The sequence below is a fragment of the Pan troglodytes genome, chromosome 17 (assembly GCF_028858775.2).
Source record: "Pan troglodytes isolate AG18354 chromosome 17, NHGRI_mPanTro3-v2.0_pri, whole genome shotgun sequence".
Lineage (NCBI taxonomy): Eukaryota > Metazoa > Chordata > Mammalia > Primates > Hominidae > Pan > Pan troglodytes.
This window is the reverse complement of record NC_072415.2, coordinates 66,118,165-66,133,172: the sequence shown is the minus strand read 5'-3', so window position 1 is coordinate 66,133,172 and position 15,008 is coordinate 66,118,165. Positions and strand designations below refer to the sequence as shown.

The 15,008-nt window shown below is 38.4% G+C and overlaps 1 long non-coding RNA gene across 3 annotated transcripts in view; it reads right to left on the bottom strand.

The window, feature by feature from the left end:
- Nucleotides 1–11,475, bottom strand: part of LOC107969501 (uncharacterized) — a 33,317-nt gene extending 21,842 nt beyond the window's left edge. For 2 of the 3 annotated variants that reach the window (XR_001711363.3, XR_001711364.3), the window contains exon 1: nucleotides 11,398–11,463. This is a non-coding gene — a long non-coding RNA (uncharacterized LOC107969501). Of the gene's footprint in view, nucleotides 1–11,397 lie in introns of all 3 variants that reach the window. The other variant, XR_001711365.3, reaches the window with a different exon arrangement.
- Between the last annotated feature and the right edge of the window lie 3,533 nt (nucleotides 11,476–15,008).

Below are 15,008 nucleotides of genomic sequence, written 5' to 3'. Positions count from 1 at the left end.
TTTTCAGTCCACCTAACTACACCTCATCTTACTTCCACTCTCCTTAATCACCTTCCATCCCACAGGACTCAGACATGGATCCATACTGAGTTGGACCACAGACAAATACAAATCTGAGTCACAACATTCATGCTGTCTCCACATGGAAACCTTATCTCTCCAAGAGCCAGGCTTTTTTTCTGATTCCATCTTCCACTAGGTTAAGTTCTCTCTCAAGAGTTCCCTCACTTCTCCCTGCTACATTTAGTTGCATGTCTGGAGGTTACCAAAAGTTTAAATTATATATTGTTATGATCTTAGTTCATGCCTTTGAGATGTATGTGTATGTGTATATATATACACATACACATACATCTCAAAGGCATGAACTAAGGTCATAACAATATATAATTAGGTTACCAAAAGTTTAAATTATATATTGTTATGATCTTAGTTCATGCCTTTGAGATGTATGTGTATATGTATATATATACACATACACATACATCTCAAAGGCATGAACTAAGATCATATATATATATCATATACATATATATCATATACATATATATACACACACACATATACACACAGGCTTTAATATATATAATCATTTTTATGATCATAAAAGACTACTCAATCGGTATGGGAAATTTGCAAAACACACACAAAAAAAGAACAACATAAAAAAATTAGAACCCTATCCCTGTTCTCCAACATTATGTAATTTCATCTTTACATATTTCAGTATGTGTCTCTAAAATGTAATAACACTTTTAAAATACCACTATCACAATTTTTAAAAACTAACAAAATTAAGGCCGGGCATGGTGGCTCACACCTGTAATCCCAGCACTTTGGAAGGCCAAGGCGGGCAGATTACCTGAGGTCAGGAGTTCGAGACCGGCCCGGCCAACATGGCAGAACCCCGTCTCTACTAAAAATACAAAAATTAGCCAGATGTGGTGGTGCACCTGTAGTCCCAGCTACTCAGGAGTCTGAGGCAGGAGGATTGCTTGAACCCAGGAGGCAGACGTTGCAGTGAGCCAAGATCACACCACTGCACTCCAGCCTGGGCAAGAGAGCAAGACTCCAGTTCAAAAAAAAATTAACAAAATTGTAATTGTATTATTCATATCTAGTTAGTGTTTAAATATTATCAATTGTTTTGTAATCTTTTACAGTGTGTTTGCTTGTATCAAGATCCTAATAATGTTCTTAGATTACAACTGGTTGTATTTCACTAAGTCTCTTTTAATCTCTAAGCTTTTGTATCCATTAGTAGTTTTCCCTTACGATGTATTTGTTGAAGAAACCAGATTATTTGCCTGTCATAATTTCCCACAGCTTGGATTTTGATAAATTAAATAATCAGGGTATCATTTAACATGTTCTGCTATCCCCTGTATTTCCAGTAAATTTGCAGTTAGACCTAATTATCTGTGGTCTGCAGACCCCAAACAATTCGTGAATATAATTCAGGGACACACTTGGGGAAAAAATGACATATTTATTTTTACTAACTTCCAACTAAAATTTAGTATGCTCTTGAATTAAAAAATTAGCCAAAAAACAACAGTAATTTTAATAGTATATGTGACTTTACCATCAATAGAAATCATATTTTCCTATCATATTCCAACTGTTGCAAGATATACCTAAATATCGTTTCATCTTACCATGACTTCAAAATTATTGCAGCTATTGGACCTGCCTTTAGATCTGATTATTGAATGTGTTGATGAAGAAGCCCCAACATATTGTGTGTGTGTGTGTATCATATATATAGGTGTGTACACATACACATACATATTTTTTTCTATTATTTGAGTAACTGTATTTAACATAATTGAGTTTAGTTACTGACAGGGTCTGGCTCTGTGTTCCCACCCAAATCTCATCTCAAATTGTAATCCCCATAATCCCCAGGTGTCGAGGGTGGGACCTGGTGGGAGGTGATTGGATCATGGGGGCAGATTCCCCCATCCTGTTCTCATGATACTGAGTGAGTTCTCATGAGATCTGATGGTTTTATAGTGTTTGGTAGTTCCTCCTTCTCTCTCTCTCTCTCTCTTTCCTGCTACCTTGTGAAGAAACTCTCTCTCTCTCTCTTTCCTGCTACCTTGTGAAGAAGGTACTTGCTTCTTCCTCACCTTCTGTCATGATCGTAAGTTTCCTGAGGCCTCCCCACTCAGACGGAACTGTGAGTCAATTAAACCTCTTCCTTTTGTACATTACCCAGTTTTGAATATTCCTTTTAGCAGTGTGAAATGGACTAATACACTTACCAACTTTTGTGTTTTATTTTATGTCTTTAAAATATTATTATCAAAAGGGGTTCAATTGGACTCACTAGCCTGCCCAAGCCCTTTGGAGCACAAAAGATGAAGAATCCCTGAGTCTTGATCCTATGTCAGTTCTGATTTTTGTCTAAAACATTTTATAGGAAGAATTGTGCAGCACTCTTATGGAGAGGCATATAATGTCTTGTTTCTCTTTATTTGTTTTTGTAATATTAGTGACCATTGATGATCATTGCCCAATCCATTAATGGTTACAAAATGGTGATATTCTAATTTTATAATTTCTTTTATATATATAGTTTAAATGCTTCTTTAGAAGAAAACATTCTAATCAACTATCTAATGACTTTGAGATGAATTTCATTTAGGAAAGCAAGATAAATGCTTGATTCTTTCCTTTCATTTTTCAGTTTTCAACATATTGAGCTGACTCCATAGAATCCTCCAAAGGGGGATTCCAACGAATTTTTGTTTTCTTCTGTTTTGTGTTTAATATCATTGTGAACTTATAGATGTAAATACAGTTTTGTGTGTTTTCAATGGGTTGCACCTATTATTCTTAGTGATACTAAACTGCCCCATGTTTGGCCAGAGGAATCTCTTGAAGTTGTCTCCTGAGTCCTTTTAACATGACCATTATCCTTGATAGCATCATTGCTCTCCAGAATGACAAAATGTTCCAGATCCATACTGTTTATTTTCTACCCTAGACATGAAATCGTGTTCTGTTTATTTCAGTATGATATTTAGAAACCACAATCTGTGTGTTAAGGGTACCAATTGCTATTGTGTTGACATTACTTCTAGTACTTTTTATCATACAGACCTGGAAAATATTTTTAAGAGAAGATACAGCAACAATAATTTGGTCAATAGCATACTTTATCCTGTAAGCACACAAAATACAGTCGCAGAAAAATAGTATCAATGTTATCATCACTAACATAATTACATAAAACAATTTAACATTCTTCTGCTGTTCTTCTTGTTCTCGAACAGTATCACCCTAAGGATGACCAAATACATTCTTGAGTTTTAATATCATTTGAAATAATTCCTTTTGGTATATTTAGGCTACCAACTCAAAAACAATTTCTTTTGCTTCAGATTTTTAATGATCACTTTTTAAAAACACTTCTCTATAATTGTGTAAAAATATTTTAAGTTTCCAAAAGTCCCCCTTAACAAAACAAGATATAATCAGATAAGCCAAGCTCATGTCCAGCCACCTCTACCTTGTTCACTTACTTTCCTTATAGATAAATACCTTTTAAAGTTTATTCTCTCATAATTTTCTTAAATACAATTATTCAAATATGTGTCTATATTAGCATTTCCTCTTTTTTTGATAAATGGTTTTATAACATAAACACTTTCTCCTCCTTGCTTTTTCCTTGGGATTGTTCCAATGCAGTTTTGTAGAGATTTTTAAATCCTCTTTACAACTGCATAGTATTTTATCATGTGGATTTACCAGTCGTTTACTTAAACAGATCCCTCTGGGTGAATATTTGGTTTATTTCTGATATTTTACTATTACAGTTGGGCTGCAGTGAATATAGAATGCATCTGGGCGACATTTCTCTTTTCACGTCTGCCAGTGTGTCCTTATGATGGAGTCTTAGAAGTGAGTAAATGTAAGTTGGTTAGATATTGCCAAATTCCCTTCCACAGATGTGGTATCATTTTGCTTCCCACTAGCAGTGTAAGAGAGTGCCTGCTCTCCCACAACTTTGCCAACTGAGTATATTTTCCAAACTTCTGGATTTTTGCCAATCTGGTATGTGAGAAATGGACAGGATATTATATTTTGCTTTTCTCTTATTAGGAGCAAGGCTGAGCATATGATAATTAGGAGCCATTTGCTTTTCTTTTTTAAGAAACAGTCTGTTCATTTCCCTAGCCCATTTATCTACCAAGTTGCAGTCTTTTTCTTCTCTATTTTTAGAAGCTCTTTATATATTAGACATGTTCAACCTTTGTGATAAAAGTTGCAGTTTTTCCCATTCGTCATTTTTCTTTACGTTGCTTAGAGTATTTTTTCCTTGCAAACGTATTTTTTTTAATGCCATCAAGTTTAACTTTTTCCTTAATGCTTCTGGATTTTGATAAGTAGTTGAGACAGTTCTCCTCATCCTAGCTATTGGAGGAAAATATCCATGTCTTCTCTTCAAACATGTATAGTTTCATTTATTTCACATTTAGATCTCCGAGTCTTTTGGAATTTATCCTGGCTTACAATGTGAGAAATGGATCCAATTTTATCTTTTTCCATATGGCTATTCACTTATCCCAACACCACTTATTTAAAAGTCCATCTTTTCACCACCAATTTGAAATGTCACCTTTATTGTGTATTAAATTTCCATATGCAATTGGGTCTATTTCTGGAATTTCTATTCATTGATCTATCTATTCGTGTGTGTATATCCTTCTGTATTAATTATAAAGGCTTTATAATGTACTTAAATATCTGATATAGCCAACCCTTCCCAAACTCGTTGCTCTTCTTTTGCAAGAATTCCTGACTACTCTAGCTTATTTTTTCTTCTAAATGGTATTTTTGAATGATGTTACATTTATAAATTAACTAAAGGAGAACTGACTGTTGTCTATCCACAAAAGTGGTATGACTTTCCATTTCTTCAAGTCAACATTTACATTTTTCAGGAGTGTTTTTAGTTTTCTTCACATAGATTTTGTACAATTTTTGTTTCTTTTTATGCTTAGGTTTATCATTACTACTATCTTAAATAAATCTTCTATATATCCTCTAACTACTTTTAGTTTGTATATATGAAGGTTGTTTATGATAATCTTTTTTTCTATCTACTACTTTACTAAATTCTTCTATCACTTGTGGTACTTTTTCCATTGAGTTTTTTGGGATTTCCAGATATATACATGTCTTCTGCTACTAGATATGTTTTTACTCTTCCTTTCTATTTCTTATGTATGACAGATTTTATCCTATTTGATTTTTACTAAACACTCTATGAGCATTGCACAAAAATATTAAATGGTCTTTGAAGTACAATTTTAATGGTAGCACGTATTTTACTATTTGGATACATCACAACTTATGTAGTCATTTCCAACTTGAAATTCAGGTTTCCTCTTTTTACTCTTATAAATAAGGATGCAATGAATATTTTTTGTTTAAATATATTTGTGCTTCTGATTAGATCTTTAGTGAATATTCATAGAAGAGGAGTCACTACATCAAATAGCATGCCAAATTTTAAGAGTTTTAAAATATGTAATTGACAAAATTCCCTCCAGAACAGATGAACCAAGGTACACTTGAACCAGCAGGTGTGTCTTCCTTCACTACATCCTCACAAATCTAGGTATTTAAAGAGTTAACGACAGCTCAGTAGGCAAACAATACCTCATCATTATATGACAGGTTAGTTGAGCAATCTCAATTCAATGTAGGTATATCCATGAAGCAATTGTATCAGAGAAAGGGAGTGTGAGGGAATACGGCCAGTACATTCTACTTATATGGACACAATAGCAATATTTTTCCTGTGGGGTGTTACTACTTTTCTTATTTAGACTAAGCAGACATTGATATCTCTGCATGGCAGGCATTGAGGTTCTGGTTCTTCCAAGGAGTGATGTAGTCTTTTTGGCCTTTTAGAACTCCCATTGACACACTTTCCTGCTCTGGGAAATCAGGCTTAATCTCAATCTCTGTATCTCCTCTCAGTCTCCATCACTGGAATCATCTCACCCATTGGGCAGGCTTTTTTGAGCATGTGAACACTAGCTACAGTTTCTGGTGTCCTCATGACTCACTAGAAATGTATGCATCCTTGGGGATACCCATTGGTGGAAGTGCAGGCTGCTCCTTGACCACCCCATCTTGTAACTTTCTTGCATTTCTCATCCCTAATTAGATAGGCACAGCAGCAGATCAGAAAGCCTGTTCATCCAGAAGCAGAGTTCTAGCCAGGAAAGTGAATACCAGTCTGCAACTTCAACCTCAATGGGTGACTATCTGTGAAGCTCCTCTGCTGGGGGAGAGTGGGCAGCTTCTCCCTTGCCCACTGGGAGAAAAGGGAGTGACCTCGGGTGAGTAACAGTTCCACACTGCCTGACCACTCCCAGGGTTGATCCTGTCCCTCATGCCTCCTTTCCAGGCCTCTGCTTATATAACGATGATGCGGGGTTGGGGTCTGGCCGTTCTTTTACACGTTGAGCACTTAGCACCTGTTGTTTTTGGCTGTGGGCCTAGTGCTGACTCCAGAGCAGCAGTAGAAGCCCCCCTCCACATCCTACTATGCTTGTTTTTATTTCTATTTCTTTGCTTAGTAGTAACATTGGATGTTTTTCACATGTTTACTAATGATCATATTTCTTCTATTATGAATTGTCTGTTCTTTATGGCTTGTGCTTTGTTTTTTATTTTCTTCCTCTCTATCTAGTGAAGCTTTCTTCTTGGGAAATAAGCTCACTGAGTTTTCCGGGCTGCAAAACTTTATAGCCCCACCGGTTCTGAATTTAACACAATCGCTTTCCAATTGTAGTTTCTGCCTTTAGGGTAAGAGTATTAATATTCAAGATACAACGAGCTAAGAAACAGGATACACAGATCTACTATTTGATATTCAGCATCTGGTTTATAAATTTGTGCTAAATATGCACAAACAGTGATATACATATTTACATGTATGCATGACCACCTATTATATAAAGATACGACATGATGTTCAAAATCAGCTTTTGCCTCCCATTAAATTTTTCCGTAGCCTCTCAGTCATTCATTCAACCTAATAACAGCAATCTTAATCAGAGTATCGATTTATAACTCTACCAGGTGGCAAAAGGCTTTTCCAAGTGACCTCTTGGGGATCCCTTCTGGCTATCTTCTGGAAAATAGGAGATTAAAAACATGTGTGTTCCCACAGTGCTGCATTCTGAAGATGTTTCCTCTCCTAGTCCTGCCCCATGTAAGTTATGTAAGACTATGGAAATCAACAAAGAGCAATTCATGCCTTGACTGGGTTTATTGTTGTTATTGTTTTTAAGGACAGACCTAAAATTGGAAGAGCAACTCAAATGCAAGCAGTTTGTACATACTGTCAAGCTCATAGAAAATTCACTTCTGACTTTTCTGCAAAGGATAGAAGTGGATAAAAATTCTTGGTATTTTGTGAGTCTATTAACTCTTGGGGATGGAAATAAAATGGATTTAATATAATATCCTTACATCTTAAGCCATCAGAGCTTAACCTGGGAAGCTGAACCTGAAATGTAGGAGGACTAGGAGAAAGCCCAGGGCTTGCAGCACGAGTGTGTGTGGCATTTTGATGTTACTATGGGGATTGCTATAGTAACAATTCCACTCACCCTTCATTTATTAAGTTATTTTACTGTGGAACCAAAAGGTAAACCAAACATTCAAAGAAACAATAGCTTTTAAAGAGATTTTGCTGTTTCTGCAGTCCATGCCAAATGTTTCAATGAAAGTACTTTGAGTGGAAAAGACAATATTGGCAGATAATTTAATACAATTGCAGGAATGAGATTCCTCAAGGTTTCCTCTGAGACTGAAAAAATAACAGCTGATCTATGTCATAATACAGTGTCGAATTTGAGAATTTACCAGCCCTGAGACTCAACTCTCTGAGACAACAGTGAAATTATCCTTACTCTCCCATACCCACTCTTGTTCTTTTATTCCTTCATTCCTTTAGAAAACAGCCTCTTTCCCCCACCCCCCACCCAATAAACAGAATAAGAAAAATTCAGCTGACCAGCAAAAAAAAAAAAACACCTTAATCTTGATGGGTTTAAAGGCTTTAAGTGCAGTATCCCACCCCTGGGGCCTCAGCAGGCCTACAGTTAGAATATAGGGGAGGAGAAATAGGGAACTTTGGGAGAGGGATTGAGGCGGAATTTTCCTGCCCTATCCTTGGATCCTGTGTTCCTGGTCCCTTGAGGGTCTCTACCAGGGTGGGTGGATTCGCCTGGAAAATGTTCACAGACTCTCTGAAAGCAAAAATAAAAGTGGGGGAGTGTTGAACAAAAGCATGTGTTTCCAGGTCTGCCCTACTGTAATGGAGCTTCATGGTAAGAAGCTCCTTATGGGGTACGGTTGCATAAGGAAAAAAAAGAAAACTGAGTAGTATCTAGGAAAGGCAACCCTGAAAACCCAACGCAAATCCATGTAAGATCACTAATAATGTGAAAAATGCAAGCAAGTGACCACTTGGCTTGGCCCCTCCACCTCCCCAATGCTAAGGGAGAAGGCTTCACTGCTTTTATGCTTGTCATTATTATGATTCAATCAATCAATTGTTTTAGCACAGAGAAGATAAGGCTTATGAAGAGAGGCAGTCACCAAGATCAAAAGAATGGATAAGTGGAGATAGAATCCATCTAGATGTGGTGAGCCAAGGACAGTCTAAAGAAGACCTTCAGGAATCAGAGCAAGTGGTGTTCTGAGCCTTTCCCACACATTGATTCAATCAACTCACACAAGAAATAGCCCTTAGAAGTCACTGTTTTCAGGACCCTCAACATTCAAATGGGAAAGCTAAGACACAGAGAAGATAAGGGGCTTTTCTACAATAAAATGTTCAGTAAAGAAAGGAGCCTGAGGTCAGGAGTTTGAGACCAGCCTGGCCAACATGGCAAAACCCTGTCTCTACTAAAAATACAAAAATTAACCAGGCATGGTGGTGCACACCTGTAATCCCAGCTACTTGGGAGACTGAGGCAAGTGAATTGCTTGAACCCAGGAGGCAGAGATTGCAGTGAGCCAAGATCACACCACTGCACTCCAGACTGGGCGACAGAGTGAAGTTATACTCCGTCTCAAAACAAAAAAAAAAAAAAAAAAAAAAAAGGAGCTGGGGTCGGGAACCCAAGCAGCTGACTCCAGAGTCCATATGCTTACCCAGGACCCTGCCTTGCTCCTGTAAGTCAGCATGTGAAAAACAGAAGCAAATTCCAAAGCTGCTTTCTACTAAGTTGGAGGAAGAGAAGCACAAAGGGGAACAAAGATTTGGCTAATGAAGGTACATGTGCTCTGACGGTGGGCCAACAGCAGCAGACGGCCTCCCAGGGGCTGGAAAGCCAGCCAGGCAGAACACCTTGAATCTCAAATGAGGAAAAGCAGGCACAAGACTGCACCCTTAGGATGCTCTAAAACGCACTGAAGCCTAAACCGACTTTCTCCTAAGCCAAACCAAATCTTCTGGGCTCCCCTTGTGTATCTTGTTTATGGGAATAGAACAAGATATTATTCCCGTTTTTTTCCCTCCTTCACAGGTTGGAAAAGTCAAATCCTATAGAAAGAAAGAATCAAACATTTGGATTCTATATTGCAATCATCAGAGGTAGCATGAGAAGCCTAGAAATCTCTTCCTGCAAGTCAGTAGTAGAAGCGCATTTAAAACCTCACTGGCAAATTCCTGGCAACTTCAAAGAGAAACAGAAAACGTCTAAAAATCCTGGGCTCTATTCTACTTCAGTAAAAAGTTTAAAAGGCTCCTGGCCTCATTTTAGCAAGCTCCCAGTTATTTTATTTGTATCATTTGGTCTTGAAAAGTTTCAAGGCTTTCTCCACCAATGGCTTAAAAAATTAAAGCAAGGTCAGATTAGGCTCGTCTGGGGAGCTGAAGATAGAAAGGATAGGGTTTAAATGTGCCCGTGTTAGGACCCAGTAAGGGGAGGAAGTGAGAAGAAGCAAATGAGCTTCCAAAAAGAATTCACATATGGACGATGCATGAGAGTTTGCTCGTGCTTGCGTGTGCACACGCATGTGCAAGCACGTGGGCAGAGGCGACTGCCACTAAGGAAGGACTAGTTTCCCTTGACTATAATTAAGCTTCTTCTGGGCTGGGGTGTTTGCTTGCCAGGCGTATTTCCTTGATTCTCAGAGCTCTACTAATCATGCAAAGTCTTTTGTGCCTCAGAGACCCCAGCTCTCCTTTCCCCATGGCCAGAGCCTGGGAAGCCCCACATCATACTAAGTAGGAAATTACTGATCTCCAAGGATGAGGTAGTATGGAAAAAAAAATTACAGTACTTGGGAATTATCTAGAAGTCTCATAGTCCAATGCCTGGGGATATAGCATCGGGAAAGAGAAAGGCCAGGAGAAGGAAGACAACGGAGAATTAAGCACGCTAAATGTCCTTACGTTTTATAAGGTGCAAACATGAAGCTAGCTGTACTTTGCCACCACACAGTAAATATAAGATTACTAGGCAATTATATTTAAACATTACAGAACCTCCGAAAATAATTGCCATGTTCAGGGCAGTTTCTCAATCCCTTGATAACAGTATAGTTTAATGGATAGAAACAACTATATCATTTATTCCTCTTACATAAAACACCACCAACCATGTAAGTACATGATCAATAATAGAGGTTTACAGTGGGTGTGCAGTCGTCCTGAGAGCTGCAGCTTCGTGTAAAGTAATGAGTAAAATGAGAAGCAAAAAATATGGAAAGGAAGTGCTTCAGCAGAGCAAGGATCCAAAGGCTTCTCAGTGCCTTTATTTTTATGGTGTCCACGGAACAATGTGAAAACTAAACTTGGAACTTTTAAGAGATTTGTAAATTAGCTGTAAAATATGACAGCTAATTGGATTCTTCCATTTAAGGTTTTGGATATAATCGAAATGAGGATTGGGGCTATAGGAGGGATTTGGGGGTGGGTGGAAAGAGGGGAAACTTTGGAGATGAGATTTATCTTTTGACTTCTGACCATTTTCCTTTTTCACAGACCTGGGTGTTAGAAAGAAAATTAAAGCATTGGTTTGGCGGCAAGCCTGGAGCCTTTTGTAGGTGTTAATTTAACTAAAGAGATATTCCCAGGTCAGCCATTATGTACTCTGAGCAGCATTTCTAATATTGAGTCAATAATTGACCACTCTTCTGAAAAACAGATTGCAAAGTTTCTAATGGGAAGTATGTGGGTGGTGCTTCAAAAGAAGCAGAGGTGAAGAACTTGACCTGCTCCCAGATGTCCACAATGAGACTTCCTTCCTAGAGAGGCACAAACCCCCTTCTGAGATCACCTGTTTGCACTGTATCTTATGAGCAGACAGCCTTTCCTTTTTTAATAATTGCTAGAACTTATTGAGGACTTACTATGTTCCAGACCCTGTGATAGCTGCTTCACTTGATTGATATCATCATTCCAGATTATGACAGAGGGAACTGGAGTTCTGTGAGGTCACGTTGTGTGTCCAAGGTTACCCAATGTGTTAGAGGTATGGCTGAGGTCCAGCACACGTCCTCCAAATTCACAGTGGTCACTCTTAACCAGTACTGCTTCCCTTCTTTTCCAATGCAATGATTGATTCCATTTAAGTCAAAGAAAAGCAAGAGGGACCATAACATACATTGATTTGCCTAGAAATATCCTACCATACAGTTTTTTGTTTTACATTTGTAAGCTTATATAAAAGTTAGAAATGACCTAGGGAAAATGTATTAACCCTACTGTACAGAAGAGGAAACTAAAACTCAGAGAGGTTAAGCCTCACACCCAGTAGGTAGTGAAGCCAAAATTATACACCTGACTCCCAAACATCTACTGCCATTGTAATACACTGCCTCCTGCAAGGCTAAAGTAGCCAGCCCAGCTAACCATCAGGAGCCTATTTGCTCTAACTCACATTTACAGTAAGTGAAATAAAAATCTACCTTTTTGACCTGTATTGCGAGATGTCAATGAGCTATGACATGTCTCAGAGTGCTCCACGGGGAAGGCCGATCCATCTCTCAGCTCTGTATCCTCCTCTCTGGTCAGGTTAATGTCTTCATTGGTAGTCATAAAGAGCTTCTTTGCTTTTAATATCCCCTGTGTCCTTCCTTGAGTCCAAATTCTACCCATGCTTGAAGGCTGAGCTCAAGTTTGCCTTGCTCCTTGAAGCTGTCCAGGATTGCTTTTCCCATATTTCCCATAGAGTTTCCATTCTTCCCTGGAGCTCCTGCAGTGCCTACCAGCACATTGCCTGTGACAGTGCCCTGGTTTCCATTTCCTAGCTCCTCAAAGGCTCCAGGAACTCTGTGTTGTACTTTCACTTTTTTGAGCTTTCTTTTAAAAATATTTTTAATTAACATAAAATAATTGCAAATATTTATGGGCTACAGAGTAGTATTTTGATACACACAATGTGTAACAATCAAATCAGGATAATTAGCCTTTCTATCACCTCAAATATTTATCATTGTTTTGCACTGGGAACATTCTAAATCCTCTCTTCTAGCTATGTGAAAATATACAATAAATTATTGTTAACCATAGTCACCTTACAGTGCTATAGAACCCTAAAGCTTTTTCTCCCTATCTAGCTGTAATTATGTGTCTTTTAACCAGCCTCATTCTATCCTTCCCTCTCTCCTACCCTTCTCAGCCTTCAGTAACCACAGTCCCATAATGTGCCTATGACACGATTGGGTTCATACATGAATACTTGGTGAGTTGGGATTGAATTAAGTTGGCATCCTACAGGCCCTTAATATATGTATAGTATGGAAATAAATAAGAGGGAAAAAAATAGGAAATAAATTATGTTCTAAAGAGATCGTTAAAATAGTAAGGAATAAGATTAGGATTTCATGGAGAAAATGGTATGAGAGAGGATACCTGGAAGTTTTCTTTAGTATCTCAATACAGAGCCAATTTCCCTAGCTCAGTAATCCTGAAACTTCAGTGTTTAACAGAATCACCTGCAAGGCCTCTTGAAATACATAGCACTGTGTTTTATTTCCTCTGCTGCACCAGAGCTTCTGATTCAGTAGGGCTGGGGTGGGGCCTGAGAATCTCCATTTCTAACAATTTATCAGGAGATGCTGTTGCTGCTTGTCTGAAGACCACTCTTGAGAACCACAATGATTCTCTACTGTGGCTGCAAATTATAATTACCTGCTATGGGGAACAAATGTAAGCAGCCTGCCCCACATCAGGCCAATTAAATCAGAATCTCTGGGGAGAGATCTGTGTACAAGCAAGCTCTTCACAGACCTGATCCCTCCACTGGCTCACCTCTTAAAACTCTGAGATCCCTGAAGCTTCCATTGTCTTGTTTATTTTCTAGGAACGCACTTGGTAAATAGGAGTTCAATAACTGTTTGTTGAAGAAAGAAAAGAACTATGGTGGGTCAGATGAGAGACAAAAATCACTCTGCAGAGATACGGCATGCAGGAGACCACCTCTGAGACTGAGGCAAGAGTGTGCCTGAAATGCCAGGGGTTCGATCTAGGTCCTGCTGTTCCCTGACACAGAAAGCCAATGACTGACACAATGAGTATTGCCAAAGAAGAAGGCTTTCATCGAGTGCTGCAGCCAAGGAAATGGAAGATCAGTTTCAAATCCATCTCCCTGAACAACTAAAAATAGAGGTTTCTACAGCAGGGAAGAAATGTGACTATGCATGGGAAAACAGGAATTAGGGAGGGGTCATGAGGCAATCATGATGAATGAGGGGCCTGACATCCCATTGGCTGGATGTGGTTATATGATGAGTTTCTGTTCCTTGACACTTTTTGAAAGGCCTGAGGGCCCTTTCCTTACAAAGAAACTCAGATAAAACCAATGTGAGTTTCAAGCTTTAAGACCAGAAGAGTCCATTTCTATGTTACTATAGGAAAAGAAAAAAACTGCCTATGGGACTATTGGGTTGGTTTCAAGAGGTTATCTGAAAGGCAAGGCGGCCTCCATAACTGCTTATTTTCTTTTCTTTTGAAACTGTCATTGTCTTCCCAACATCTAGGCTTATGATCATATGGGTAAGCTTAGATCATACATTCTGTCTACTCTACCCAGACCAGAATCATACAATCAAAGACATACAGAGTCAACTAGGTAATATAAGTGAGCAGAGTTGGACTGGAGTAAGGTCCATGGAGGACTGCAACTAAACGGGTACATCTTGTCTGGAGTTGGACTAAATCATTGTGAAGCTTTAAGTCAGATTTTCTTAGTGTGTTATTTATACACCCTCCTGGCATATGAGTGACAGGAAAGTCAAAGTCATTGACTCTCTAATATTTAGTGAGCACCTTCAAATACTTTTTGAGTATCTACTATTATTGGGCACCTATAAACACTTATTGACCATGTGCCAAGCACAGTGCCTAGCAAGTTCTTCTTTTCTAATCAAATCAACAGGTTGGACATCCCTACCCAAGGCTCAAATGGTAACAGGTCCATGCCTTACTTGTGTCAGTTCTCTTATTGAAAGGGCATCTCCTAACCATCCTACCAATAAGGTAAAGGTGTTATTTTGAATCTGAATCAAAATGAACCTTCTCCATAAATCTCTTCCTCACTAGCTTGCCCATACCTTATTACCTTTTCTGGGTCCTTCCCTTAATAATTAGCACTGAGCTCACAATTATTGCTTTTTCTCTTAACATGTTGCTTTGTAATTGTCTCCAAGATCCCCTCCTATTTTTATATATCCAATTTACTAAATCATTCCTATTTCTTCAGCAGCCCTGAATGCAGTGCACTGTGATTCAATAAATGTTTGTTAATGAAGGGAACTACAAGCTGGTTGGGAATCAAATCTTTTCCTGTGGGAGTTACCAGGGATAAAGTCAGTCAGACCCTTCTATGGCCTGAGAAGTGCTGGGAGTAGCTTCCTTTAGAAGTTCAATAAAAACAAGTCTCTGAATTCTAAAATTCTCTCCACTCCATTGTGATATATCTCTTCAACCATGACTATTCCTTTTTTCCAGGATTACTTCC